The sequence below is a fragment of the Phyllobates terribilis genome, unplaced genomic scaffold (assembly GCF_046119375.1).
Source record: "Phyllobates terribilis strain yellow unplaced genomic scaffold, ASM4611937v1 Scaffold_40__1_contigs__length_11209783, whole genome shotgun sequence".
Lineage (NCBI taxonomy): Eukaryota > Metazoa > Chordata > Amphibia > Anura > Dendrobatidae > Phyllobates > Phyllobates terribilis.
The window spans coordinates 9,807,373-9,832,329 of record NW_027362800.1 but is presented as its reverse complement, the minus strand read 5'-3'; the positions used below and the strand labels follow the sequence as shown (position 1 = coordinate 9,832,329).

Sequence of the window (24,957 nt, the reverse complement as noted above, 5' to 3'; positions counted from 1 at the left end):
TTTAGCAAATGCCCTTGTTATCAACAGCAGCCTTTTAAACTCACCTGAGCTAACAGGTATGTGAGCTGGTTACTCTGCTGCGCTTAAAATTTCTTTTTTGCTTTGCTACAATGCCTTTTCTGAAACGTTGTCTCCCTCTGCTGGAACACTGACTTCTTTCATTTAATGCCTGCAGACTATAAAAGAGAAACCAACCCAAAAAGTTTGGTTGATTAGTCTGTGGCATTCTTTTAAACTGTTGCTTATGGCGGTCTCTGTGAGCTTCTCAGTGACATTCAGCCATCCAGGTATCCCGCCTGCAGTAGACGGAATGTGGCAATGGAACGCTGGCTGCGCGTGTCATAATAGGCTCTGAGCCTTTATATACCTGCGCACAGCAGCAGCCACCTTCAGTCTGCTGCTGGACAGCCAGCAGCAGCAGCAGCAGGAGAGGTAATTAATCAGCAACCCTCCTGCTAAGGGTAGACAGCTGCTCGTTCCACCCCCCCCCCCGCCTTAATTGGTTCTCCTCCCTTCCAACGGTGTTGAGGCGGGTGGGAACAGCCGGGGGTTGAGGGTACTGTGCTAAAAGAGGTGGAGTTATGCAGATTTAAAACGCGTGGATTGCAGCAGCAGCAAGCCGAAAAGTGCAGGCATGTGAGGGATCTAGAGGTTGACAGCATGTCTTCTTAACGGGAGTCGAGGTGGCCATCTCCACAAATGGACTTTTCAGAATCCTTGGGTGGCACCGTAGTCGGAAACCAATTCTGGTTATCGCTTCTCGGCCTTTTGGCTAAGATCAAGTGTAGTATCTGTTCTTATCAGTTTAATATCTGATACGTCCCCTATCTGGGGACCATATATTAAATGGATTTTTAGAACAGGGAGATGGAAAAAGAGCTTGCTCTGTCCACTCCACGCATTGACCTGGTATTGCAGTATCTCCAGGACCGGTGCACCCCTTCTTTAATGCAGTTTCTAAAATCAGAAAGAATTGAATTCAATGCTTTTTGTTCATTTTGCTTGTTTGTCGGATTTTGGGATGGACTCTTTGGCTTTGCTTTTCTTCTCCTCATTGGATTTTTCATGTTAAAAGTTGCAGAAGCCAGATGACAAGCTCATTTTGGTTCAACTTCAGCAACTGTGCATTGCATTGCCATGTAATGTAATGTAATGCAATGCTATCTATCTAGCTCTCCCTCTATACTTCCTTTTGGATAAACAGACATATTAGGCAAGCATTTTGGAGCTTTCACCTAAATAACTACAGGTGGTGAGATAAGCTGCACAATATAATTGACCTTTCAGTATATTGTTGCACACACACCATCTATTTAGCAAATGCCCTTGTTATCAACAGCAGCCTTTTAAACTCACCTGAGCTAACAGGTATGTGAGCTGGTTACTCTGCTGCGCTTAAAATTTCTTTTTTGGTTTGCTACAATGCCTTTTCTGAAACGTTGTCTCCCTCTGCTGGAACACTGACTTCTTTCATTTAATGCCTGCAGACTATAAAAGAGAAACCAACCCAAAAAGTTTGGTTGATTAGTCTGTGGCATTCTTTTAAACTGTTGCTTATGGCGGTCTCTGTGAGCTTCTCAGTGACATTCAGCCATCCAGGTATCCCGCCTGCAGTAGACGGAATGTGGCAATGGAACGCTGGCTGCGCGTGTCATAATAGGCTCTGAGCCTTTATATACCTGCGCACAGCAGCAGCCACCTTCAGTCTGCTGCTGGACAGCCAGCAGCAGCAGCAGCAGGAGAGGTAATTAATCAGCAACCCTCCTGCTAAGGGTAGACAGCTGCTCGTTCCACCCCCCCCCCCCCCCGCCTTAATTGGTTCTCCTCCCTTCCAACGGTGTTGAGGCGGGTGGGAACAGCCGGGGGTTGAGGGTACTGTGCTAAAAGAGGTGGAGTTATGCAGATCTAAAACGCGTGGATTGCAGCAGCAGCAAGCCGAAAAGTGCAGGCATGTGAGGGATCTAGAGGTTGACAGCATGTCTTCTTAACGGGAGTCCAAGTGGCCATCTCCACAAATGGACTTTTCAGAATCCTTGGGTGGCACCGTAGTCGGAAACCAATTCTGGTTATCGCTTCTCGGCCTTTTGGCTAAGATCAAGTGTAGTATCTGTTCTTATCAGTTTAATATCTGATACGTCCCCTATCTGGGGACCATATATTAAATGGATTTTTAGAACAGGGAGATGGAAAAAGAGCTTGCTCTGTCCACTCCACGCATTGACCTGGTATTGCAGTATCTCCAGGACCGGTGCACCCCTTCTTTAATGCAGTTTCTAAAATCAGAAAGAATTGAATTCAATGCTTTTTGTTCATTTTGCTTGTTTGTCGGATTTTGGGATGGACTCTTTAGCTTTGCTTTTCTTCTCCTCATTGGATTTTTCATGTTAAAAGTTGCAGAAGCCAGATGACAAGCTCATTTTGGTTCAACTTCAGCAACTGTGCATTGCATTGCCATGTGATGTAATGTAATGCAATGCTATCTATCTAGCTCTCCCTCTATACTTCCTTTTGGATAAACAGACATATTAGGCAAGCATTTTGGAGCTTTCACCTAAATAACTACAGGTGGTGAGATAAGCTGCACAATATAATTGACCTTTCAGTATATTGTTGCACACACACCATCTATTTAGCAAATGCCCTTGTTATCAACAGCAGCCTTTTAAACTCACCTGAGCTAACAGGTATGTGAGCTGGTTACTCTGCTGCGCTTAAAATTTCTTTTTTGGTTTGCTACAATGCCTTTTCTGAAACGTTGTCTCCCTCTGCTGGAACACTGACTTCTTTCATTTAATGCCTGCAGACTATAAAAGAGAAACCAACCCAAAAAGTTTGGTTGATTAGTCTGTGGCATTCTTTTAAACTGTTGCTTATGGCGGTCTCTGTGAGCTTCTCAGTGACATTCAGCCATCCAGGTATCCCGCCTGCAGTAGACGGAATGTGGCAATGGAACGCTGGCTGCGCGTGTCATAATAGGCTCTGAGCCTTTATATACCTGCGCACAGCAGCAGCCACCTTCAGTCTGCTGCTGGACAGCCAGCAGCAGCAGCAGCAGGAGAGGTAATTAATCAGCAACCCTCCTGCTAAGGGTAGACAGCTGCTCGTTCCACCCCCCCCCGCCTTAATTGGTTCTCCTCCCTTCCAACGGTGTTGAGGCGGGTGGGAACAGCCGGGGGTTGAGGGTACTGTGCTAAAAGAGGTGGAGTTATGCAGATCTAAAACGCGTGGATTGCAGCAGCAGCAAGCCGAAAAGTGCAGGCATGTGAGGGATCTAGAGGTTGACAGCATGTCTTCTTAACGGGAGTCCAGGTGGCCATCTCCACAAATGGACTTTTCAGAATCCTTGGGTGGCACCGTAGTCGGAAACCAATTCTGGTTATCGCTTCTCGGCCTTTTGGCTAAGATCAAGTGTAGTATCTGTTCTTATCAGTTTAATATCTGATACGTCCCCTATCTGGGGACCATATATTAAATGGATTTTTAGAACAGGGAGATGGAAAAAGAGCTTGCTCTGTCCACTCCACGCATTGACCTGGTATTGCAGTATCTCCAGGACCGGTGCACCCCTTCTTTAATGCAGTTTCTAAAATCAGAAAGAATTGAATTCAATGCTTTTTGTTCATTTTGCTTGTTTGTCGGATTTTGGGATGGACTCTTTGGCTTTGCTTTTCTTCTCCTCATTGGATTTTTCATGTTAAAAGTTGCAGAAGCCAGATGACAAGCTCATTTTGGTTCAACTTCAGCAACTGTGCATTGCATTGCCATGTAATGTAATGTAATGCAATGCTATCTATCTAGCTCTCCCTCTATACTTCCTTTTGGATAAACAGACATATTAGGCAAGCATTTTGGAGCTTTCACCTAAATAACTACAGGTGGTGAGATAAGCTGCACAATATAATTGACCTTTCAGTATATTGTTGCACACACACCATCTATTTAGCAAATGCCCTTGTTATCAACAGCAGCCTTTTAAACTCACCTGAGCTAACAGGTATGTGAGCTGGTTACTCTGCTGCGCTTAAAATTTCTTTTTTGGTTTGCTACAATGCCTTTTCTGAAACGTTGTCTCCCTCTGCTGGAACACTGACTTCTTTCATTTAATGCCTGCAGACTATAAAAGAGAAACCAACCCAAAAAGTTTGGTTGATTAGTCTGTGGCATTCTTTTAAACTGTTGCTTATGGCGGTCTCTGTGAGCTTCTCAGTGAAATTCAGCCATCCAGGTATCCCGCCTGCAGTAGACGGAATGTGGCAATGGAACGCTGGCTGCGCGTGTCATAATAGGCTCTGAGCCTTTATATACCTGCGCACAGCAGCAGCCACCTTCAGTCTGCTGCTGGACAGCCAGCAGCAGCAGCAGGAGAGGTAATTAATCAGCAACCCTCCTGCTAAGGGTAGACAGCTGCTCGTTCCACCCCCCCCCCGCCTTAATTGGTTCTCCTCCCTTCCAACGGTGTTGAGGCGGGTGGGAACAGCCGGGGGTTGAGGGTACTGTGCTAAAAGAGGTGGAGTTATGCAGATCTAAAACGCGTGGATTGCAGCAGCAGCAAGCCGAAAAGTGCAGGCATGTGAGGGATCTAGAGGTTGACAGCATGTCTTCTTAACGGGAGTCCAGGTGGCCATCTCCACAAATGGACTTTTCAGAATCCTTGGGTGGCACCGTAGTCGGAAACCAATTCTGGTTATCGCTTCTCGGCCTTTTGGCTAAGATCAAGTGTAGTATCTGTTCTTATCAGTTTAATATCTGATACGTCCCCTATCTGGGGACCATATATTAAATGGATTTTTAGAACAGGGAGATGGAAAAAGAGCTTGCTCTGTCCACTCCACGCATTGACCTGGTATTGCAGTATCTCCAGGACCGGTGCACCCCTTCTTTAATGCAGTTTCTAAAATCAGAAAGAATTGAATTCAATGCTTTTTGTTCATTTTGCTTGTTTGTCGGATTTTGGGATGGACTCTTTGGCTTTGCTTTTCTTCTCCTCATTGGATTTTTCATGTTAAAAGTTGCAGAAGCCAGATGACAAGCTCATTTTGGTTCAACTTCAGCAACTGTGCATTGCATTGCCATGTAATGTAATGTAATGCAATGCTATCTATCAAGCTCTCCCTCTATACTTCCTTTTGGATAAACAGACATATTAGGCAAGCATTTTGGAGCTTTCACCTAAATAACTACAGGTGGTCAGATAAGCTGCACAATATAATTGACCTTTCAGTATATTGTTGCACACACACCATCTATTTAGCAAATGCCCTTGTTATCAACAGCAGCCTTTTAAACTCACCTGAGCTAACAGGTATGTGAGCTGGTTACTCTGCTGCGCTTAAAATTTCTTTTTTGGTTTGCTACAATGCCTTTTCTGAAACGTTGTCTCCCTCTGCTGGAACACTGACTTCTTTCATTTAATGCCTGCAGACTATAAAAGAGAAACCAACCCAAAAAGTTTGGTTGATTAGTCTGTGGCATTCTTTTAAACTGTTGCTTATGGCGGTCTCTGTGAGCTTCTCAGTGACATTCAGCCATCCAGGTATCCCGCCTGCAGTAGACGGAATGTGGCAATGGAACGCTGGCTGCGCGTGTCATAATAGGCTCTGAGCCTTTATATACCTGCGCACAGCAGCAGCCACCTTCAGTCTGCTGCTGGACAGCCAGCAGCAGCAGCAGCAGGAGAGGTAATTAATCAGCAACCCTCCTGCTAAGGGTAGACAGCTGCTCGTTCCACCCCCCCCCCCGCCTTAATTGGTTCTCCTCCCTTCCAACGGTGTTGAGGCGGGTGGGAACAGCCGGGGGTTGAGGGTACTGTGCTAAAAGAGGTGGAGTTATGCAGATCTAAAACGCGTGGATTGCAGCAGCAGCAAGCCGAAAAGTGCAGGCATGTGAGGGATCTAGAGGTTGACAGCATGTCTTCTTAACGGGAGTCCAGGTGGCCATCTCCACAAATGGACTTTTCAGAATCCTTGGGTGGCACCGTAGTCGGAAACCAATTCTGGTTATCGCTTCTCGGCCTTTTGGCTAAGATCAAGTGTAGTATCTGTTCTTATCAGTTTAATATCTGATACGTCCCCTATCTGGGGACCATATATTAAATGGATTTTTAGAACAGGGAGATGGAAAAAGAGCTTGCTCTGTCCACTCCACGCATTGACCTGGTATTGCAGTATCTCCAGGACCGGTGCACCCCTTCTTTAATGCAGTTTCTAAAATCAGAAAGAATTGAATTCAATGCTTTTTGTTCATTTTGCTTGTTTGTCGGATTTTGGGATGGACTCTTTGGCTTTGCTTTTCTTCTCCTCATTGGATTTTTCATGTTAAAAGTTGCAGAAGCCAGATGACAAGCTCATTTTGGTTCAACTTCAGCAACTGTGCATTGCATTGCCATGTAATGTAATGTAATGCAATGCTATCTATCTAGCTCTCCCTCTATACTTCCTTTTGGATAAACAGACATATTAGGCAAGCATTTTGGAGCTTTCACCTAAATAACTACAGGTGGTGAGATAAGCTGCACAATATAATTGACCTTTCAGTATATTGTTGCACACACACCATCTATTTAGCAAATGCCCTTGTTATCAACAGCAGCCTTTTAAACTCACCTGAGCTAACAGGTATGTGAGCTGGTTACTCTGCTGCGCTTAAAATTTCTTTTTTGGTTTGCTACAATGCCTTTTCTGAAACGTTGTCTCCCTCTGCTGGAACACTGACTTCTTTCATTTAATGCCTGCAGACTATAAAAGAGAAACCAACCCAAAAAGTTTGGTTGATTAGTCTGTGGCATTCTTTTAAACTGTTGCTTATGGCGGTCTCTGTGAGCTTCTCAGTGACATTCAGCCATCCAGGTATCCCGCCTGCAGTAGACGGAATGTGGCAATGGAACGCTGGCTGCGCGTGTCATAATAGGCTCTGAGCCTTTATATACCTGCGCACAGCAGCAGCCACCTTCAGTCTGCTGCTGGACAGCCAGCAGCAGCAGCAGCAGGAGAGGGAATTAATCAGCAACCCTCCTGCTAAGGGTAGACAGCTGCTCGTTCCACCCCCCCCCCCCGCCTTAATTGGTTCTCCTCCCTTCCAACGGTGTTGAGGCGGGTGGGAACAGCCGGGGGTTGAGGGTACTGTGCTAAAAGAGGTGGAGTTATGCAGATCTAAAACGCGTGGATTGCAGCAGCAGCAAGCCGAAAAGTGCAGGCATGTGAGGGATCTAGAGGTTGACAGCATGTCTTCTTAACGGGAGTCCAGGTGGCCATCTCCACAAATGGACTTTTCAGAATCCTTGGGTGGCACCGTAGTCGGAAACCAATTCTGGTTATCGCTTCTCAGCCTTTTGGCTAAGATCAAGTGTAGTATCTGTTCTTATCAGTTTAATATCTGATACGTCCCCTATCTGGGGACCATATATTAAATGGATTTTTAGAACAGGGAGATGGAAAAAGAGCTTGCTCTGTCCACTCCACGCATTGACCTGGTATTGCAGTATCTCCAGGACCGGTGCACCCCTTCTTTAATGCAGTTTCTAAAATCAGAAAGAATTGAATTCAATGCTTTTTGTTCATTTTGCTTGTTTGTCGGATTTTGGGATGGACTCTTTGGCTTTGCTTTTCTTCTCCTCATTGGATTTTTCATGTTAAAAGTTGCAGAAGCCAGATGACAAGCTCATTTTGGTTCAACTTCAGCAACTGTGCATTGCATTGCCATGTAATGTAATGTAATGCAATGCTATCTATCTAGCTCTCCCTCTATACTTCCTTTTGGATAAACAGACATATTAGGCAAGCATTTTGGAGCTTTCACCTAAATAACTACAGGTGGTGAGATAAGCTGCACAATATAATTGACCTTTCAGTATATTGTTGCACACACACCATCTATTTAGCAAATGCCCTTGTTATCAACAGCAGCCTTTTAAACTCACCTGAGCTAACAGGTATGTGAGCTGGTTACTCTGCTGCGCTTAAAATTTCTTTTTTGGTTTGCTACAATGCCTTTTCTGAAACGTTGTCTCCCTCTGCTGGAACACTGACTTCTTTCATTTAATGCCTGCAGACTATAAAAGAGAAACCAACCCAAAAAGTTTGGTTGATTAGTCTGTGGCATTATTTTAAACTGTTGCTTATGGCGGTCTCTGTGAGCTTCTCAGTGACATTCAGCCATCCAGGTATCCCGCCTGCAGTAGACGGAATGTGGCAATGGAACGCTGGCTGCGCGTGTCATAATAGGCTCTGAGCCTTTATATACCTGCGCACAGCAGCAGCCACCTTCAGTCTGCTGCTGGACAGCCAGCAGCAGCAGCAGCAGGAGAGGTAATTAATCAGCAACCCTCCTGCTAAGGGTAGACAGCTGCTCGTTCCACCCCCCCCCCCGCCTTAATTGGTTCTCCTCCCTTCCAACGGTGTTGAGGCGGGTGGGAACAGCCGGGGGTTGAGGGTACTGTGCTAAAAGAGGTGGAGTTATGCAGATCTAAAACGCGTGGATTGCAGCAGCAGCAAGCCGAAAAGTGCAGGCATGTGAGGGATCTAGAGGTTGACAGCATGTCTTCTTAACGGGAGTCCAGGTGGCCATCTCCACAAATGGACTTTTCAGAATCCTTGGGTGGCACCGGAGTCGGAAACCAATTCTGGTTATCGCTTCTCGGCCTTTTGGCTAAGATCAAGTGTAGTATCTGTTCTTATCAGTTTAATATCTGATACGTCCCCTATCTGGGGACCATATATTAAATGGATTTTTAGAACAGGGAGATGGAAAAAGAGCTTGCTCTGTCCACTCCACGCATTGACCTGGTATTGCAGTATCTCCAGGACCGGTGCACCCCTTCTTTAATGCAGTTTCTAAAATCAGAAAGAATTGAATTCAATGCTTTTTGTTCATTTTGCTTGTTTGTCGGATTTTGGGATCGACTCTTTGGCTTTGCTTTTCTTCTCCTCATTGGATTTTTCATGTTAAAAGTTGCAGAAGCCAGATGACAAGCTCATTTTGGTTCAACTTCAGCAACTGTGCATTGCATTGCCATGTAATGTAATGTAATGCAATGCTATCTATCTAGCTCTCCCTCTATACTTCCTTTTGGATAAACAGACATATTAGGCAAGCATTTTGGAGCTTTCACCTAAATAACTACAGGTGGTGAGATAAGCTGCACAATATAATTGACCTTTCAGTATATTGTTGCACACACACCATCTATTTAGCAAATGCCCTTGTTATCAACAGCAGCCTTTTAAACTCACCTGAGCTAACAGGTATGTGAGCTGGTTACTCTGCTGCGCTTAAAATTTCTTTTTTGGTTTGCTACAATGCCTTTTCTGAAACGTTGTCTCCCTCTGCTGGAACACTGACTTCTTTCATTTAATGCCTGCAGACTATAAAAGAGAAACCAACCCAAAAAGTTTGGTTGATTAGTCTGTGGCATTCTTTTAAACTGTTGCTTATGGCGGTCTCTGTGAGCTTCTCAGTGACATTCAGCCATCCAGGTATCCCGCCTGCAGTAGACGGAATGTGGCAATGGAACGCTGGCTGCGCGTGTCATAATAGGCTCTGAGCCTTTATATACCTGCGCACAGCAGCAGCCACCTTCAGTCTGCTGCTGGACAGACAGCAGCAGCAGCAGCAGGAGAGGTAATTAATCAGCAACCCTCCTGCTAAGGGTAGACAGCTGCTCGTTCCACCCCCCCCCCGCCTTAATTGGTTCTCCTCCCTTCCAACGGTGTTGAGGCGGGTGGGAACAGCCGGGGGTTGAGGGTACTGTGCTAAAAGAGGTGGAGTTATGCAGATCTAAAACGCGTGGATTGCAGCAGCAGCAAGCCGAAAAGTGCAGGCATGTGAGGGATCTAGAGGTTGACAGCATGTCTTCTTAACGGGAGTCCAGGTGGCCATCTCCACAAATGGACTTTTCAGAATCCTTGGGTGGCACCGTAGTCGGAAACCAATTCTGGTTATCGCTTCTCGGCCTTTTGGCTAAGATCAAGTGTAGTATCTGTTCTTATCAGTTTAATATCTGATACGTCCCCTATCTGGGGACCATATATTAAATGGATTTTTAGAACAGGGAGATGGAAAAAGAGCTTGCTCTGTCCACTCCACGCATTGACCTGGTATTGCAGTATCTCCAGGACCGGTGCACCCCTTCTTTAATGCAGTTTCTAAAATCAGAAAGAATTGAATTCAATGCTTTTTGTTCATTTTGCTTGTTTGTCGGATTTTGGGATGGACTCTTTGGCTTTGCTTTTCTTCTCCTCATTGGATTTTTCATGTTAAAAGTTGCAGAAGCCAGATGACAAGCTCATTTTGGTTCAACTTCAGCAACTGTGCATTGCATTGCCATGTAATGTAATGTAATGCAATGCTATCTATCTAGCTCTCCCTCTATACTTCCTTTTGGATAAACAGACATATTAGGCAAGCATTTTGGAGCTTTCACCTAAATAACTACAGGTGGTGAGATAAGCTGCACAATATAATTGACCTTTCAGTATATTGTTGCACACACACCATCTATTTAGCAAATGCCCTTGTTATCAACAGCAGCCTTTTAAACTCACCTGAGCTAACAGGTATGTGAGCTGGTTACTCTGCTGCGCTTAAAATTTCTTTTTTGGTTTGCTACAATGCCTTTTCTGAAACGTTGTCTCCCTCTGCTGGAACACTGACTTCTTTCATTTAATGCCTGCAGACTATAAAAGAGAAACCAACCCAAAAAGTTTGGTTGATTAGTCTGTGGCATTCTTTTAAACTGTTGCTTATGGTGGTCTCTGTGAACTTCTCAGTGACATTCAGCCATCCAGGTATCCCGCCTGCAGTAGACGGAATGTGGCAATGGAACGCTGGCTGCGCGTGTCATAATAGGCTCTGAGCCTTTATATACCTGCGCACAGCAGCAGCCACCTTCAGTCTGCTGCTGGACAGCCAGCAGCAGCAGCAGCAGGAGAGGTAATTAATCAGCAACCCTCCTGCTAAGGGTAGACAGCTGCTCGTTCCACCCCCCCCCCCGCCTTAATTGGTTCTACTCCCTTCCAACGGTGTTGAGGCGGGTGGGAACAGACGGGGGTTGAGGGTACTGTGCTAAAAGAGGTGGAGTTATGCAGATCTAAAACGCGTGGATTGCAGCAGCAGCAAGCCGAAAAGTGCAGGCATGTGAGGGATCTAGAGGTTGACAGCATGTCTTCTTAACGGGAGTCCAGGTGGCCATCTCCACAAATGGACTTTTCAGAATCCTTGGGTGGCACCGTAGTCGGAAACCAATTCTGGTTATCGCTTCTCGGCCTTTTGGCTAAGATCAAGTGTAGTATCTGTTCTTATCAGTTTAATATCTGATACGTCCCCTATCTGGGGACCATATATTAAATGGATTTTTAGAACAGGGAGATGGAAAAAGAGCTTGCTCTGTCCACTCCACGCATTGACCTGGTATTGCAGTATCTCCAGGACCGGTGCACCCCTTCTTTAATGCAGTTTCTAAAATCAGAAAGAATTGAATTCAATGCTTTTTGTTCATTTTGCTTGTTTGTCGGATTTTGGGATGGACTCTTTGGCTTTGCTTTTCTTCTCCTCATTGGATTTTTCATGTTAAAAGTTGCAGAAGCCAGATGACAAGCTCATTTTGATTCAACTTCAGCAACTGTGCATTGCATTGCCATGTAATGTAATGTAATGCAATGCTATCTATCTAGCTCTCCCTCTATACTTCCTTTTGGATAAACAGACATATTAGGCAAGCATTTTGGAGCTTTCACCTAAATAACTACAGGTGGTGAGATAAGCTGCACAATATAATTGACCTTTCAGTATATTGTTGCACACACACCATCTATTTAGCAAATGCCCTTGTTATCAACAGCAGCCTTTTAAACTCACCTGAGCTAACAGGTATGTGAGCTGGTTACTCTGCTGCGCTTAAAATTTCTTTTTTGGTTTGCTACAATGCCTTTTCTGAAACGTTGTCTCCCTCTGCTGGAACACTGACTTCTTTCATTTAATGCCTGCAGACTATAAAAGAGAAACCAACCCAAAAAGTTTGGTTGATTAGTCTGTGGCATTCTTTTAAACTGTTGCTTATGGCGGTCTCTGTGAGCTTCTCAGTGACATTCAGCCATCCAGGTATCCCGCCTGCAGTAGACGGAATGTGGCAATGGAACGCTGGCTGCGCGTGTCATAATAGGCTCTGAGCCTTTATATACCTGCGCACAGCAGCAGCCACCTTCAGTCTGCTGCTGGACAGCCAGCAGCAGCAGCAGCAGGAGAGGTAATTAATCAGCAACCCTCCTGCTAAGGGTAGACAGCTGCTCGTTCCACCCCCCCCCCGCCTTAATTGGTTCTCCTCCCTTCCAACGGTGTTGAGGCGGGTGGGAACAGCCGGGGGTTGAGGGTACTGTGCTAAAAGAGGTGGAGTTATGCAGATCTAAAACGCGTGGATTGCAGCAGCAGCAAGCCGAAAAGTGCAGGCATGTGAGGGATCTAGAGGTTGACAGCATGTCTTCTTAACGGGAGTCCAGGTGGCCATCTCCACAAATGGACTTTTCAGAATCCTTGGGTGGCACCGTAGTCGGAAACCAATTCTGGTTATCGCTTCTCGGCCTTTTGGCTAAGATCAAGTGTAGTATCTGTTCTTATCAGTTTAATATCTGATACGTCCCCTATCTGGGGACCATATATTAAATGGATTTTTAGAACAGGGAGATGGAAAAAGAGCTTGCTCTGTCCACTCCACGCATTGACCTGGTATTGCAGTATCTCCAGGACCGGTGCACCCCTTCTTTAATGCAGTTTCTAAAATCAGAAAGAATTGAATTCAATGCTTTTTGTTCATTTTGCTTGTTTGTCGGATTTTGGGATGGACTCTTTGGCTTTGCTTTTCTTCTCCTCATTGGATTTTTCATGTTAAAAGTTGCAGAAGCCAGATGACAAGCTCATTTTGGTTCAACTTCAGCAACTGTGCATTGCATTGCCATGTAATGTAATGTAATGCAATGCTATCTATCAAGCTCTCCCTCTATACTTCCTTTTGAATAAACAGACATATTAGGCAAGCATTTTGGAGCTTTCACCTAAATAACTACAGGTGGTCAGATAAGCTGCACAATATAATTGACCTTTCAGTATATTGTTGCACACACACCATCTATTTAGCAAATGCCCTTGTTATCAACAGCAGCCTTTTAAACTCACCTGAGCTAACAGGTATGTGAGCTGGTTACTCTGCTGCGCTTAAAATTTCTTTTTTGGTTTGCTACAATGCCTTTTCTGAAACGTTGTCTCCCTCTGCTGGAACACTGACTTCTTTCATTTAATGCCTGCAGACTATAAAAGAGAAACCAACCCAAAAAGTTTGGTTGATTAGTCTGTGGCATTCTTTTAAACTGTTGCTTATGGCGGTCTCTGTGAGCTTCTCAGTGACATTCAGCCATCCAGGTATCCCGCCTGCAGTAGACGGAATGTGGCAATGGAACGCTGGCTGCGCGTGTCATAATAGGCTCTGAGCCTTTATATACCTGCGCACAGCAGCAGCCACCTTCAGTCTGCTGCTGGACAGCCAGCAGCAGCAGCAGCAGGAGAGGTAATTAATCAGCAACCCTCCTGCTAAGGGTAGACAGCTGCTCGTTCCACCCCCCCCCCCGCCTTAATTGGTTCTCCTCCCTTCCAACGGTGTTGAGGCGGGTGGGAACAGCCGGGGGTTGAGGGTACTGTGCTAAAAGAGGTGGAGTTATGCAGATCTAAAACGCGTGGATTGCAGCAGCAGCAAGCCGAAAAGTGCAGGCATGTGAGGGATCTAGAGGTTGACAGCATGTCTTCTTAACGGGAGTCCAGGTGGCCATCTCCACAAATGGACTTTTCAGAATCCTTGGGTGGCACCGTAGTCGGAAACCAATTCTGGTTATCGCTTCTCGGCCTTTTGGCTAAGATCAAGTGTAGTATCTGTTCTTATCAGTTTAATATCTGATACGTCCCCTATCTGGGGACCATATATTAAATGGATTTTTAGAACAGGGAGATGGAAAAAGAGCTTGCTCTGTCCACTCCACGCATTGACCTGGTATTGCAGTATCTCCAGGACCGGTGCACCCCTTCTTTAATGCAGTTTCTAAAATCAGAAAGAATTGAATTCAATGCTTTTTGTTCATTTTGCTTGTTTGTCGGATTTTGGGATGGACTCTTTGGCTTTGCTTTTCTTCTCCTCATTGGATTTTTCATGTTAAAAGTTGCAGAAGCCAGATGACAAGCTCATTTTGGTTCAACTTCAGCAACTGTGCATTGCATTGCCATGTAATGTAATGTAATGCAATGCTATCTATCTAGCTCTCCCTCTATACTTCCTTTTGGATAAACAGACATATTAGGCAAGCATTTTGGAGCTTTCACCTAAATAACTACAGGTGGTGAGATAAGCTGCACAATATAATTGACCTTTCAGTATATTGTTGCACACACACCATCTATTTAGCAAATGCCCTTGTTATCAACAGCAGCCTTTTAAACTCACCTGAGCTAACAGGTATGTGAGCTGGTTACTCTGCTGCGCTTAAAATTTCTTTTTTGGTTTGCTACAATGCCTTTTCTGAAACGTTGTCTCCCTCTGCTGGAACACTGACTTCTTTCATTTAATGCCTGCAGACTATAAAAGAGAAACCAACCCAAAAAGTTTGGTTGATTAGTCTGTGGCATTCTTTTAAACTGTTGCTTATGGCGGTCTCTGTGAGCTTCTCAGTCACATTCAGCCATCCAGGTATCCCGCCTGCAGTAGACGGAATGTGGCAATGGAACGCTGGCTGCGCGTGTCATAATAGGCTCTGAGCCTTTATATACCTGCGCACAGCAGCAGCCACCTTCAGTCTGCTGCTGGACAGCCAGCAGCAGCAGCAGCAGGAGAGGGAATTAATCAGCAACCCTCCTGCTAAGGGTAGACAGCTGCTCGTTCCACCCCCCCCCCGCCTTAATTGGTTCTCCTCCCTTCCAACGGTGTTGAGGCGGGTGGGAACAGCCGGGGGTTGAGGGTACTGTGCTAAAAGAGGTGGAGTTATGCAGATCTAAAACGCGTGGATTGCAGCAGCAGCAAGCCGAAAAGTGCAGGCATGTGAGGGATCTAGAGGTTGACAGCATGTCTTCTTAACGGGAGTCCAGGTGGCCATCTCCACAAATGGACTTTTCAGAATCCTTGGGTGGCACCGGAGTCGGAAACCAATTCTGGTTATCGCTTCTCGGCCTTTTGGCTAAGATCAAGTGTAGTATCTGTTCTTATCAGTTTAATATCTGATACGTCCCCTATCTGGGGACCATATATTAAATGGATTTTTAGAACAGGGAGATGGAAAAAGAGCTTGCTCTGTCCACTCCACGCATTGACCTGGTATTGCAGTATCTCCAGGACCGGTGCACCCCTTCTTTAATGCAGTTTCTAAAATCAGAAAGAATTGAATTCAATGCTTTTTGTTCATTTTGCTTGTTTGTCGGATTTTGGGATCGACTCTTTGGCTTTGCTTTTCTTCTCCTCATTGGATTTTTCATGTTAAAAGTTGCAGAAGCCAGATGACAAGCTCATTTTGGTTCAACTTCAGCAACTGTGCATTGCATTGCCATGTAATGTAATGTAATGCAATGCTATCTATCTAGCTCTCCCTCTATACTTCCTTTTGGATAAACAGACATATTAGGCAAGCATTTTGGAGCTTTCACCTAAATAACTACAGGTGGTGAGATAAGCTGCACAATATAATTGACCTTTCAGTATATTGTTGCACACACACCATCTATTTAGCAAATGCCCTTGTTATCAACAGCAGCCTTTTAAACTCACCTGAGCTAACAGGTATGTGAGCTGGTTACTCTGCTGCGCTTAAAATTTCTTTTTTGGTTTGCTACAATGCCTTTTCTGAAACGTTGTCTCCCTCTGCTGGAACACTGACTTCTTTCATTTAATGCCTGCAGACTATAAAAGAGAAACCAACCCAAAAAGTTTGGTTGATTAGTCTGTGGCATTCTTTTAAACTGTTGCTTATGGCGGTCTCTGTGAGCTTCTCAGTGACATTCAGCCATCCAGGTATCCCGCCTGCAGTAGACGGAATGTGGCAATGGAACGCTGGCTGCGCGTGTCATAATAGGCTCTGAGCCTTTATATACCTGCGCACAGCAGCAGCCACCTTCAGTCTGCTGCTGGACAGCCAGCAGCAGCAGCAGCAGGAGAGGTAATTAATCAGCAACCCTCCTGCTAAGGGTAGACAGCTGCTCGTTCCACCCCCCCCCGCCTTAATTGGTTCTCCTCCCTTCCAACGGTGTTGAGGCGGGTGGGAACAGCCGGGGGTTGAGGGTACTGTGCTAAAAGAGGTGGAGTTATGCAGATCTAAAACGCGTGGATTGCAGCAGCAGCAAGCCGAAAAGTGCAGGCATGTGAGGGATCTAGAGGTTGACAGCATGTCTTCTTAACGGGAGTCCAGGTGGCCATCTCCACAAATGGACTTTTCAGAATCCTTGGGTGGCACCGTAGTCGGAAACCAATTCTGGTTATCGCTTCTCGGCCTTTTGGCTAAGATCAAGTGTAGTATCTGTTCTTATCAGTTTAATATCTGATACGTCCCCTATCTGGGGACCATATATTAAATGGATTTTTAGAACAGGGAGATGGAAAAAGAGCTTGCTCTGTCCACTCCACGCATTGACCTGGTATTGCAGTATCTCCAGGACCGGTGCACCCCTTCTTTAATGCAGTTTCTAAAATCAGAAAGAATTGAATTCAATGCTTTTTGTTCATTTTGCTTGTTTGTCGGATTTTGGGATGGACTCTTTGGCTTTGCTTTTCTTCTCCTCATTGGATTTTTCATGTTAAAAGTTGCAGAAGCCAGATGACAAGCTCATTTTGGTTCAACTTCAGCAACTGTGCATTGCATTGCCATGTAATGTAATGTAATGCAATGCTATCTATCTAGCTCTCCCTCTATACTTCCTTTTGGATAAACAGACATATTAGGCAAGCATTTTGGAGCTTTCACCTAAATAACTACAGGTGGTGAGATAAGCTGCACAATATAATTGACCTTTCAGTATATTGTTGCACACACACCATCTATTTAGCAAATGCCCTTGTTATCAACAGCAGCCTTTTAAACTCACCTGAGCTAACAGGTATGTGAGCTGGTTACTCTGCTGCGCTTAAAATTTCTTTTTTGGTTTGCTACAATGCCTTTTCTGAAACGTTGTCTCCCTCTGCTGGAACACTGACTTCTTTCATTTAATGCCTGCAGACTATAAAAGAGAAACCAACCCAAAAAGTTTGGTTGATTAGTCTGTGGCATTCTTTTAAACTGTTGCTTATGGTGGTCTCTGTGAACTTCTCAGTGACATTCAGCCATCCAGGTATCCCGCCTGCAGTAGACGGAATGTGGCAATGGAACGCTGGCTGCGCGTGTCATAATAGGCTCTGAGCCTTTATATACCTGCGCACAGCAGCAGCCACCTTCAGTCTGCTGCTGGACAGCCAGCAGCAGCAGCAGCAGGAGAGGTAATTAATCAGCAACCCTCCTGCTAAGGGTAGACAGCTGCTCGTTCCACCCCCCCCCCCGCCTTAATTGGTTCTACTCCCTTCCAACGGTGTTGAGGCGGGTGGGAACAGCCGGGGGTTGAGGGTACTGTGCTAAAAGAGGTGGAGTTATGCAGATCTAAAACGCGTGGATTGCAGCAGCAGCAAGCCGAAAAGTGCAGGCATGTGAGGGATCTAGAGGTTGACAGCATGTCTTCTTAACGGGAGTCCAGGTGGCCATCTCCACAAATGGACTTTTCAGAATCCTTGGGTGGCACCGTAGTCGGAAACCAATTCTGGTTATCGCTTCTCGGCCTTTTGGCTAAGATCAAGTGTAGTATCTGTTCTTATCAGTTTAATATCTGATACGTCCCCTATCTGGGGACCATATATTAAATGGATTTTTAGAACAGGGAGATGGAAAAAGAGCTTGCTCTGTCCACTCCACGCATTGACCTGGTATTGCAGTATCTCCAGGACCGGTGCACCCCTTCTTTAATGCAGTTTCTAAAATCAGAAAGAATTGAATTCAATGCTTTTTGTTCATTTTGCTTGTTTGTCGGATTTTGGGATGGACTCTTTGGCTTTGCTTTTCTTCTCCTCATTGGATTTTTCATGTTAAAAGTTGCAGAAGCCAGATGACAAGCTCATCTTGATTCAACTTCAGCAACTGTGCATTGCATTGCCATGTAATGTAATGTAATGCAATGCTATCTATCTAGCTCTCCCTCTATACTTCCTTTTGGATAAACAGACATATTAGGCAAGCATTTTGGAGCTTTCACCTAAATAACTACAGGTGGTGAGATAAGCTGCACAATATAATTGACCTTTCAGTATATTGTTGCACACACACCATCTATTTAGCAAATGCCCTTGTTATCAACAGCAGCCTTTTAAACTCACCTGAGCTAACAGGTATGTGAGCTGGTTACTCTGCTGCGCTTAAAATTTCTTTTTTGGTTTGCTACAATGCCTTTTCTGAAACGTTGTCTCCCTCTGCTGGAACACTGACTTCTTTCATTTAATGCCTGCAGACTATAAAAGAGAAACCAACCCAAAAAGTTTGGTTGATTAGTCTGTGGCATTCTTTTAAACTGTTGCTTATGGCGGTCTCTGTGAGCTTCTCAGTGACATTCAGCCATCCAGGTATCCCGCCTGCAGTAGACGGAATGTGGCAATGGAACGCTGGCTGCGCGTGTCATAATAGGCTCTGAGCCTTTATATACCTGCGCACAGCAGCAGCCACCTTCAGTCTGCTGCTGGACAGCCAGCAGCAGCAGCAGCAGGAGAGGTAATTAATCAGCAACCCTCCTGCTAAGGGTAGACAGCTGCTCGTTCCACCCCCCCCCCCGCCTTAATTGGTTCTCCTCCCTTCCAACGGTGTTGAGGCGGGTGGGAACAGCCGGGGGTTGAGGGTACTGTGCTAAAAGAGGTGGAGTTATGCAGATCTAAAACGCGTGGATTGCAGCAGCAGCAAGCCGAAAAGTGCAGGCATGTGAGGGATCTAGAGGTTGACAGCATGTCTTCTTAACGGGAGTCCAGGTGGCCATCTCCACAAATGGACTTTTCAGAATCCTTGGGTGGCACCGTAGTCGGAAACCAATTCTGGTTATCGCTTCTCGGCCTTTTGGCTAAGATCAAGTGTAGTATCTGTTCTTATCAGTTTAATATCTGATACGTCCCCTATCTGGGGACCATATATTAAATGGATTTTTAGAACAGGGAGATGGAAAAAGAGCTTGCTCTGTCCACTCCACGCATTGACCTGGTATTGCAGTATCTCCAGGACCGGTGCACCCCTTCTTTAATGCAGTTTCTAAAATCAGAAAGAATTGAATTCAATGCTTTTTGTTCATTTTGCTTGTTTGTCGGATTTTGGGATGGACTCTTTGGCTTTGCTTTTCTTCTCCTCATTGGATTTTTCATGTTAAAAGTTGCAGAAGCCAGATGACAAGCTCATTTTGGTTCAACTTCAGCAACTGTGCATTGCATTGCCATGTAATGTAATGTAATGCAATGCTATCTATCTAGCTCTCCCTCTATACTTCCTTTTGGATAAACAGACATATTAGGCAAGCATTTTGGAGCTTTCACCTAAATAACTACAGGTGGTGAGATAAGCTGCACAATATAATTGACCTTTCAGTATATTGTTGCACACACACCATCTATTTAGCAAATGCCCTTGTTATCAACAGCAGCCTTTTAAACTCACCTGAGCTAACAGGTATGTGAGCTGGTTACTCTGCTGCGCTTAAAATTTCTTTTTTGGTTTGCTACAATGCCTTTTCTGAAACGTTGTCTCCCTCTGCTGGAACACTGACTTCTTTCATTTAATGCCTGCAGACTATAAAAGAGAAACCAACCCAAAAAGTTTGGTTGATTAGTCTGTGGCATTCTTTTAAACTGTTGCTTATGGCGGTCTCTGTGAGCTTCTCAGTCACATTCAGCCATCCAGGTATCCCGCCTGCAGTAGACGGAATGTGGCAATGGAACGCTGGCTGCGCGTGTCATAATAGGCTCTGAGCCTTTATATACCTGCGCACAGCAGCAGCCACCTTCAGTCTGCTGCTGGACAGCCAGCAGCAGCAGCAGCAGGAGAGGTAATTAATCAGCAACCCTCCTGCTAAGGGTAGACAGCTGCTCGTTCCACCCCCCCCCGCCTTAATTGGTTCTCCTCCCTTCCAACGGTGTTGAGGCGGGTGGGAACAGCCGGGGGTTGAGGGTACTGTGCTAAAAGAGGTGGAGTTATGCAGATCTAAAACGCGTGGATTGCAGCAGCAAGCCGAAAAGTGCAGGCATGTGAGGGATCTAGAGGTTGACAGCATGTCTTCTTAACGGGAGTCCAGGTGGCCATCTCCACAAATGGACTTTTCAGAATCCTTGGGTGGCACCGTAGTTGGAAACCAATTCTGGTTATCGCTTCTCGGCCTTTTGGCTAAGATCAAGTGTAGTATCTGTTCTTATCAGTTTAATATCTGATACGTCCCCTATCTGGGGACCATATATTAAATGGATTTTTAGAACAGGGAGATGGAAAAAGAGCTTGCTCTGTCCACTCCACGCATTGACCTGGTATTGCAGTATCTCCAGGACCGGTGCACCCCTTCTTTAATGCAGTTTCTAAAATCAGAAAGAATTGAATTCAATGCTTTTTGTTCATTTTGCTTGTTTGTCGGATTTTGGGATGGACTCTTTGGCTTTGCTTTTCTTCTCCTCATTGGATTTTTCATGTTAAAAGTTGCAGAAGCCAGATGTCAAGCTCATTTTGGTTCAACTTCAGCAACTGTGCATTGCATTGCCATGTAATGTAATGTAATGCAATGCTATCTATCTAGCTCTCCCTCTATACTTCCTTTTGGATAAACAGACATATTAGGCAAGCATTTTGGAGCTTTCACCTAAATAACTACAGGTGGTGAGATAAGCTGCACAATATAATTGACCTTTCAGTATATTGTTGCACACACACCATCTATTTAGCAAATGCCCTTGTTATCAACAGCAGCCTTTTAAACTCACCTGAGCTAACAGGTATGTGAGCTGGTTACTCTGCTGCGCTTAAAATTTCTTTTTTGGTTTGCTACAATGCCTTTTCTGAAACGTTGTCTCCCTCTGCTGGAACACTGACTTCTTCCATTTAATGCCTGCAGACTATAAAAGAGAAACCAACCCAAAAAGTTTGGTTGATTAGTCTGTGGCATTCTTTTAAACTGTTGCTTATGGCGGTCTCTGTGAGCTTCTCAGTGACATTCAGCCATCCAGGTATCCCGCCTGCAGTAGACGGAATGTGGCAATGGAACGCTGGCTGCGCGTGTCATAATAGGCTCTGAGCCTTTATATACCTGCGCACAGCAGCAGCCACCTTCAGTCTGCTGCTGGACAGCCAGCAGCAGCAGCAGCAGGAGAGGTAATTAATCAGCAACCCTCCTGCTAAGGGTAGACAGCTGCTCGTTCCACCCCCCCCCCGCCTTAATTGGTTCTCCTCCCTTCCAACGGTGTTGAGGCGGGTGGGAACAGCCGGGGGTTGAGGGTACTGTGCTAAAAGAGGTGGAGTTATGCAGATCTAAAACGCGTGGATTGCAGCAGCAGCAAGCCGAAAAGTGCAGGCATGTGAGGGATCTAGAGGTTGACAGCATGTCTTCTTAACGGGAGTCCAGGTGGCCATCTCCACAAATGGACTTTTCAGAATCCTTGGGTGGCACCGTAGTCGGAAACCAATTCTGGTTATCGCTTCTCGGCCTTTTGGCTAAGATCAAGTGTAGTATCTGTTCTTATCAGTTTAATATCTGATACGTCCCCTATCTGGGGACCATATATTAAATGGATTTTTAGAACAGGGAGATGGAAAAAGAGCTTGCTCTGTCCACTCCACGCATTGACCTGGTATTGCAGTATCTCCAGGACCGGTGCACCCCTTCTTTAATGCAGTTTCTAAAATCAGAAAGAATTGAATTCAATGCTTTTTGTTCATTTTGCTTGTTTGTCGGATTTTGGGATGGACTCTTTGGCTTTGCTTTTCTTCTCCTCATTGGATTTTTCATGTTAAAAGTTGCAGAAGCCAGATGACAAGCTCATTTTGGTTCAACTTCAGCAACTGTGCATTGCATTGCCATGTAATGTAATGTAATGCAATGCTATCTATCTAGCTCTCCCTCTATACTTCCTTTTGGATAAACAGACATATTAGGCAAGCATTTTGGAGCTTTCACCTAAATAACTACAGGTGGTGAGATAAGTTGCACAATATAATTGACCTTTCAGTATATTGTTGCACACACACCATCTATTTAGCAAATGCCCTTGTTATCAACAGCAGCCTTTTAAACTCACCTGAGCTAACAGGTATGTGAGCTGGTTACTCTGCTGCGCTTAAAATTTCTTTTTTGGTTTGCTACAATGCCTTTTCTGAAACGTTGTCTCCCTCTGCTGGAACACTGACTTCTTCCATTTAATGCCTGCAGACTATAAAAGAGAAACCAACCCAAAAAGTTTGGTTGATTAGTCTGTGGCATTCTTTTAAACTGTTGCTTATGGCGGTCTCTGTGAGCTTCTCAGTGACATTCAGCCATCCAGGTATCCCGCCTGCAGTAGACGGAATGTGGCAATGGAACGCTGGCTGCGCGTGTCATAATAGGCTCTGAGCCTTTATATACCTGCGCACAGCAGTAGCCACCTTCAGTCTGCTGCTGGACAGCCAGCAGCAGCAGCAGGAGAGGTAATTAATCAGCAACCCTCCTGCTAAGGGTAGACAGCTGCTCGTTCCACCCCCCCCCCGCCTTAATTGGTTCTCCTCCCTTCCAACGGTGTTGAGGCGGGTGGGAACAGCCGGGGGTTGAGGGTACTGTGCTAAAAGAGGTGGAGTTATGCAGATCTAAAACGCGTGGATTGCAGCAGCAGCAAGCCGAAAAGTGCAGGCATGTGAGGGATCTAGAGGTTGACAGCATGTCTTCTTAACGGGAGTCCAGGTGGCCATCTCCACAAATGGACTTTTCAGAATCCTTGGGTGGCACCGTAGTCGGAAACCAATTCTGGTTATCGCTTCCCGGCCTTTTGGCTAAGATCAAGTGTAGTATCTGTTCTTATCAGTTTAATATCTGATACGTCCCCTATCTGGGGACCATATATTAAATGGATTTTTAGAACAGGGAGATGGAAAAAGAGCTTGCTCTGTCCACTCCACGCATTGACCTGGTATTGCAGTATCTCCAGGACCGGTGCACCCCTTCTTTAATGCAGTTTCTAAAATCAGAAAGAATTGAATTCAATGCTTTTTGTTCATTTTGCTTGTTTGTCGGATTTTGGGATGGACTCTTTGGCTTTGCTTTTCTTCTCCTCATTGGATTTTTCATGTTAAAAGTTGCAGAAGCCAGATGACAAGCTCATTTTGGTTCAACTTCAGCAACTGTGCATTGCATTGCCATGTAATGTAATGTAATGCAATGCTATCTATCTAGCTCTCCCTCTATACTTCCTTTTGGATAAACAGACATATTAGGCAAGCATTTTGGAGCTTTCACCTAAATAACTACAGGTGGTGAGATAAGCTGCACAATATAATTGACCTTTCAGTATATTGTTGCACACACACCATCTATTTAGCAAATGCCCTTGTTATCAACAGCAGCCTTTTAAACTCACCTGAGCTAACAGGTATGTGAGCTGGTTACTCTGCTGCGCTTAAAATTTCTTTTTTGGTTTGCTACAATGCCTTTTCTGAAACGTTGTCTCCCTCTGCTGGAACACTGACTTCTTTCATTTAATGCCTGCAGACTATAAAAGAGAAACCAACCCAAAAAGTTTGGTTGATTAGTCTGTGGCATTCTTTTAAACTGTTGCTTATGGCGGTCTCTGTGAGCTTCTCAGTGACATTCAGCCATCCAGGTATCCCGCCTGCAGTAGACGGAATGTGGCAATGGAACGCTGGCTGCGCGTGTCATAATAGGCTCTGAGCCTTTATATACCTGCGCACAGCAGCAGCCACCTTCAGTCTGCTGCTGGACAGCCAGCAGCAGCAGCAGCAGGAGAGGTAATTAATCAGCAACCCTCCTGCTAAGGGTAGACAGCTGCTCGTTCCACCCCCCCCCCGCCTTAATTGGTTCTCCTCCCTTCCAACGGTGTTGAGGCGGGTGGGAACAGCCGGGGGTTGAGGGTACTGTGCTAAAAGAGGTGGAGTTATGCAGATCTAAAACGCGTGGATTGCAGCAGCAGCAAGCCGAAAAGTGCAGGCATGTGAGGGATCTAGAGGTTGACAGCATGTCTTCTTAACGGGAGTCCAGGTGGCCATCTCCACAAATGGACTTTTCAGAATCCTTGGGTGGCACCGTAGTCGGAAACCAATTCTGGTTATCGCTTCTCGGCCTTTTGGCTAAGATCAAGTGTAGTATCTGTTCTTATCAGTTTAATATCTGATACGTCCCCTATCTGGGGACCATATATTAAATGGATTTTTAGAACAGGGAGATGGAAAAAGAGCTTGCTCTGTCCACTCCACGCATTGACCTGGTATTGCAGTATCTCCAGGACCGGTGCACCCCTTCTTTAATGCAGTTTCTAAAATCAGAAAGAATTGAATTCAATGCTTTTTGTTCATTTTGCTTGTTTGTCGGATTTTGGGATGGACTCTTTGGCTTTGCTTTTCTTCTCCTCATTGGATTTTTCATGTTAAAAGTTGCAGAAGCCAGATGACAAGCTCATTTTGGTTCAACTTCAGCAACTGTGCATTGCATTGCCATGTAATGTAATGTAATGCAATGCTATCTATCTAGCTCTCCCTCTATACTTCCTTTTGGATAAACAGACATATTAGGCAAGCATTTTGGAGCTTTCACCTAAATAACTACAGGTGGTGAGATAAGTTGCACAATATAATTGACCTTTCAGTATATTGTTGCACACACACCATCTATTTAGCAAATGCCCTTGTTATCAACAGCAGCCTTTTAAACTCACCT

At 45.1% G+C, this 24,957-nt stretch overlaps 19 non-coding genes across 19 annotated transcripts; all 19 read left to right on the top strand.

Annotated features, from left to right (window-relative positions):
- Nucleotides 1–752: 752 nt before the first annotated feature.
- Nucleotides 753–943, top strand: LOC141190411 (U2 spliceosomal RNA). Its single transcript, XR_012264438.1, has one exon. It is a non-coding gene; the product is annotated as a U2 spliceosomal RNA (small nuclear RNA).
- A 1,125-nt stretch (nucleotides 944–2,068) lies between these two features.
- On the top strand, nucleotides 2,069–2,259 carry LOC141190410 (U2 spliceosomal RNA). The gene has a single exon (XR_012264437.1). It is a non-coding gene; the product is annotated as a U2 spliceosomal RNA (small nuclear RNA).
- A 1,119-nt stretch (nucleotides 2,260–3,378) lies between these two features.
- Nucleotides 3,379–3,569, top strand: LOC141190409 (U2 spliceosomal RNA). The gene has a single exon (XR_012264436.1). It is a non-coding gene; the product is annotated as a U2 spliceosomal RNA (small nuclear RNA).
- A 1,117-nt stretch (nucleotides 3,570–4,686) lies between these two features.
- On the top strand, nucleotides 4,687–4,877 carry LOC141190407 (U2 spliceosomal RNA). Its single transcript, XR_012264434.1, has one exon. It is a non-coding gene; the product is annotated as a U2 spliceosomal RNA (small nuclear RNA).
- Nucleotides 4,878–5,998: 1,121 nt separating this feature from the next.
- Nucleotides 5,999–6,189, top strand: LOC141190406 (U2 spliceosomal RNA). The gene has a single exon (XR_012264433.1). It is a non-coding gene; the product is annotated as a U2 spliceosomal RNA (small nuclear RNA).
- A 1,122-nt stretch (nucleotides 6,190–7,311) lies between these two features.
- LOC141184179 (U2 spliceosomal RNA) lies at nucleotides 7,312–7,502 on the top strand. The gene has a single exon (XR_012258959.1). It is a non-coding gene; the product is annotated as a U2 spliceosomal RNA (small nuclear RNA).
- Nucleotides 7,503–8,623: 1,121 nt separating this feature from the next.
- Nucleotides 8,624–8,814, top strand: LOC141190405 (U2 spliceosomal RNA). Its single transcript, XR_012264432.1, has one exon. It is a non-coding gene; the product is annotated as a U2 spliceosomal RNA (small nuclear RNA).
- A 1,120-nt stretch (nucleotides 8,815–9,934) lies between these two features.
- On the top strand, nucleotides 9,935–10,125 carry LOC141190404 (U2 spliceosomal RNA). Its single transcript, XR_012264431.1, has one exon. It is a non-coding gene; the product is annotated as a U2 spliceosomal RNA (small nuclear RNA).
- Nucleotides 10,126–11,246: 1,121 nt separating this feature from the next.
- Nucleotides 11,247–11,437, top strand: LOC141190403 (U2 spliceosomal RNA). The gene has a single exon (XR_012264430.1). It is a non-coding gene; the product is annotated as a U2 spliceosomal RNA (small nuclear RNA).
- Nucleotides 11,438–12,557: 1,120 nt separating this feature from the next.
- Nucleotides 12,558–12,748, top strand: LOC141190402 (U2 spliceosomal RNA). Its single transcript, XR_012264429.1, has one exon. It is a non-coding gene; the product is annotated as a U2 spliceosomal RNA (small nuclear RNA).
- A 1,121-nt stretch (nucleotides 12,749–13,869) lies between these two features.
- Nucleotides 13,870–14,060, top strand: LOC141190401 (U2 spliceosomal RNA). Its single transcript, XR_012264428.1, has one exon. It is a non-coding gene; the product is annotated as a U2 spliceosomal RNA (small nuclear RNA).
- A 1,120-nt stretch (nucleotides 14,061–15,180) lies between these two features.
- LOC141190400 (U2 spliceosomal RNA) lies at nucleotides 15,181–15,371 on the top strand. Its single transcript, XR_012264427.1, has one exon. It is a non-coding gene; the product is annotated as a U2 spliceosomal RNA (small nuclear RNA).
- Nucleotides 15,372–16,490: 1,119 nt separating this feature from the next.
- Nucleotides 16,491–16,681, top strand: LOC141190399 (U2 spliceosomal RNA). The gene has a single exon (XR_012264426.1). It is a non-coding gene; the product is annotated as a U2 spliceosomal RNA (small nuclear RNA).
- A 1,121-nt stretch (nucleotides 16,682–17,802) lies between these two features.
- Nucleotides 17,803–17,993, top strand: LOC141190398 (U2 spliceosomal RNA). The gene has a single exon (XR_012264425.1). It is a non-coding gene; the product is annotated as a U2 spliceosomal RNA (small nuclear RNA).
- A 1,121-nt stretch (nucleotides 17,994–19,114) lies between these two features.
- Nucleotides 19,115–19,305, top strand: LOC141190396 (U2 spliceosomal RNA). The gene has a single exon (XR_012264423.1). It is a non-coding gene; the product is annotated as a U2 spliceosomal RNA (small nuclear RNA).
- Nucleotides 19,306–20,421: 1,116 nt separating this feature from the next.
- Nucleotides 20,422–20,612, top strand: LOC141190395 (U2 spliceosomal RNA). Its single transcript, XR_012264422.1, has one exon. It is a non-coding gene; the product is annotated as a U2 spliceosomal RNA (small nuclear RNA).
- A 1,120-nt stretch (nucleotides 20,613–21,732) lies between these two features.
- On the top strand, nucleotides 21,733–21,923 carry LOC141190394 (U2 spliceosomal RNA). The gene has a single exon (XR_012264421.1). It is a non-coding gene; the product is annotated as a U2 spliceosomal RNA (small nuclear RNA).
- A 1,117-nt stretch (nucleotides 21,924–23,040) lies between these two features.
- LOC141185023 (U2 spliceosomal RNA) lies at nucleotides 23,041–23,231 on the top strand. The gene has a single exon (XR_012259724.1). It is a non-coding gene; the product is annotated as a U2 spliceosomal RNA (small nuclear RNA).
- Nucleotides 23,232–24,351: 1,120 nt separating this feature from the next.
- Nucleotides 24,352–24,542, top strand: LOC141190393 (U2 spliceosomal RNA). Its single transcript, XR_012264420.1, has one exon. It is a non-coding gene; the product is annotated as a U2 spliceosomal RNA (small nuclear RNA).
- The last annotated feature ends 415 nt before the right edge of the window (nucleotides 24,543–24,957 follow it).